The sequence below is a fragment of the Entamoeba dispar genome, genomic scaffold (assembly GCF_000209125.1).
Source record: "Entamoeba dispar SAW760 scf_1105229457567 genomic scaffold, whole genome shotgun sequence".
NCBI classification, from domain to species: domain Eukaryota; phylum Evosea; order Mastigamoebida; family Endamoebidae; genus Entamoeba; species Entamoeba dispar.
The window spans coordinates 38,886-41,169 of record NW_001852807.1 but is presented as its reverse complement, the minus strand read 5'-3'; the positions used below and the strand labels follow the sequence as shown (position 1 = coordinate 41,169).

Sequence of the window (2,284 nt, the reverse complement as noted above, 5' to 3'; positions counted from 1 at the left end):
ATGAAATATTTCATTTATTTGTATTTATAATGTATATTATTACATATTAATATATTCAATAATCAAAATGATAATAAAATAATAAAGAATGAAAATATATAAAATAGTATATCAGAATATTAAATAATATAATCATATAATGAAAATAAGATAATGGATATAAAGAATAATAATATTAAAATAACAAATAACATGAGAATGAAATCAAAATAATAAATAAATAAATAATAATAACAAATATAAATGATTAATATTGAATTAATATATTAATCTATATAAAATATCTCTAAATCAATAATAATAATAAAATAACATATATTCGTAATGATAATAAATAATATTTCATATTCTATCTCATTCACTTTATTTTAAATTAAATAAACAATAAAAATAAAAATAAATTATTCAATTATAATTTATATATTCATTCGTTATTTATAATAATATATAAATATTTATGTACTTTCATTTTATATATTTTATATAAAATATTCATTAAATCTAAATCGTGATTATATTAAAATAAATTATATGAATGATATAATATTAAATATATAACAAATATAACATAAATATTATATCATTCAATAACATCATTATTATTAAATTTATAAATATAATATTTGATATATTTGAAAATAAATGAAATTAAACAATGAGTATGTTATTAAACATATTAATATTCAATATTTAATGATGAAATAATAAAATATAATTATTTATAATAATTTCTTTATATTTCTTATTATTATTTTCATTATATTATTATATTCATCATTGAATAATGATAAAAATAATAAATATCGTAATGATTGAAATAAAAGAATAAAATATAAATATAATCAAAATAAAGATATAAAAAGATAAATATTATAAATAAAAATAAAATATCAATATTTTGATTATTATATTTCATAATAATAACTTATTCATTATCAAATTCAACAATAATATTCAAATATTATATATTGAAACATTCATATTTATTCAATTATAATATAACAATATGATAAGATTATAATAATGAATTAATAGATGATAATAATAATAATGTATAAGATGATGATATAGAATATGATAAATATCAAATATTTCATTGACATTATTACATTTAATAAATATAAATTTTATAATTAAATTCATCAATAAATGAAAATATAATAAAATATAATTATAATAATAAGAGAAATGATAAATAATAATGAATAATCAAAATAATTTTATTTATTTTATTTTAATCATAAATATTGATATTAATCAAATTAAAATATAATGATAATGATAATAAATATTGAATGAAATAATTATAAAATGATAATATAAAAATAATAATAATTTTAATATATTTTGTATTTGATTTATAATAATAATAATCAATTAAATATATAATATTTCTATATCTATTCCATTCCATAATATCTTCATTTATTTACAATATGTAATTATATCAAAATGACATATTAATGATGAATTATATTTATTTTTCATTTTTAATCAATAAAAACAAAATAATAAATAACAACGGGTAAAATATTTTGTATGAATAAAATATTGTTAATTATTTTGTACCATTAGATTAGACACTTTTTTATTTCATATTTCTAATTTCTATAATAAAAATACACTATTATTTCATCATTCTTTTCATCTTTTATTATGTCTTTTTGATATACCCCTTTTTATATTCTTTCATTTTATATTCTCAATTTTCTTATTCTTTTCATCTTCTTCTACTTCCTAATTTCACTTTATTTCTTTTATATCATTCTTTCTCTTCACATCTCTTTATTTTTTATCTTATTTATTTCCTTTTTTTCGTATCATTACAATAGTATTTCTAATGTTCAAAATCAAATTTCATCTATTAATATTTATTTTAATTATTAGTTTGTTTTGTTCAATATTTGTCATTTTGATAATACAATTAAGTTATTTTTAATAACAAATAATTTGTTTAAACTATATCTTATTAATAAGTTTTATTCAATTATATTCAATTTTACATTACTTTGTTGTTATTGTAATCTTTTTTATACATAAAAATTAATTACTTCTATTTCTTACTTTATCATTTAATTTCTAAACACTTGTGAAAATAAAGTTTTATGATTATACAAAAAATTAATTTCAATTATATTTCTTATTAAATTTTGTAGATGATTTCTTGTATATCATATTGTTTATTTTTTTCTATTGTTTGTTTAATATATAATTCAAATTTTTCATTTTATTAGTTGAAATTCTTTGTTTCATTATATTGAATAAATATTCTTTATCATTAATA

The 2,284-nt window shown here is 12.4% G+C and overlaps 20 annotated features.

Annotated features, from left to right (window-relative positions):
• The first annotated feature begins 3 nt into the window (after positions 1–3).
• Positions 4–56: a sequence feature (AT_rich).
• Position 57: 1 nt separating this feature from the next.
• Positions 58–237: a microsatellite.
• Positions 238–284: a sequence feature (AT_rich).
• Positions 285–293: 9 nt separating this feature from the next.
• Positions 294–340: a microsatellite.
• Positions 341–375: 35 nt separating this feature from the next.
• Positions 376–401: a microsatellite.
• A 6-nt stretch (positions 402–407) lies between these two features.
• Positions 408–459: a sequence feature (AT_rich).
• Positions 460–473: 14 nt separating this feature from the next.
• Positions 474–633: a microsatellite.
• Positions 536–716: a microsatellite.
• Positions 717–772: a sequence feature (AT_rich).
• An 8-nt stretch (positions 773–780) lies between these two features.
• Positions 781–888: a microsatellite.
• Positions 889–892: 4 nt separating this feature from the next.
• Positions 893–970: a sequence feature (AT_rich).
• Positions 971–992: 22 nt separating this feature from the next.
• Positions 993–1,179: a microsatellite.
• Positions 1,149–1,219: a microsatellite.
• Positions 1,220–1,269: a sequence feature (AT_rich).
• Positions 1,270–1,336: a microsatellite.
• Positions 1,337–1,394: a sequence feature (AT_rich).
• Positions 1,395–1,469: 75 nt separating this feature from the next.
• Positions 1,470–1,519: a sequence feature (AT_rich).
• Positions 1,520–1,642: 123 nt separating this feature from the next.
• Positions 1,643–1,816: a microsatellite.
• A 46-nt stretch (positions 1,817–1,862) lies between these two features.
• Positions 1,863–2,002: a sequence feature (AT_rich).
• Positions 2,003–2,092: 90 nt separating this feature from the next.
• Positions 2,093–2,152: a sequence feature (AT_rich).
• Positions 2,153–2,284: the final 132 nt, after the last annotated feature.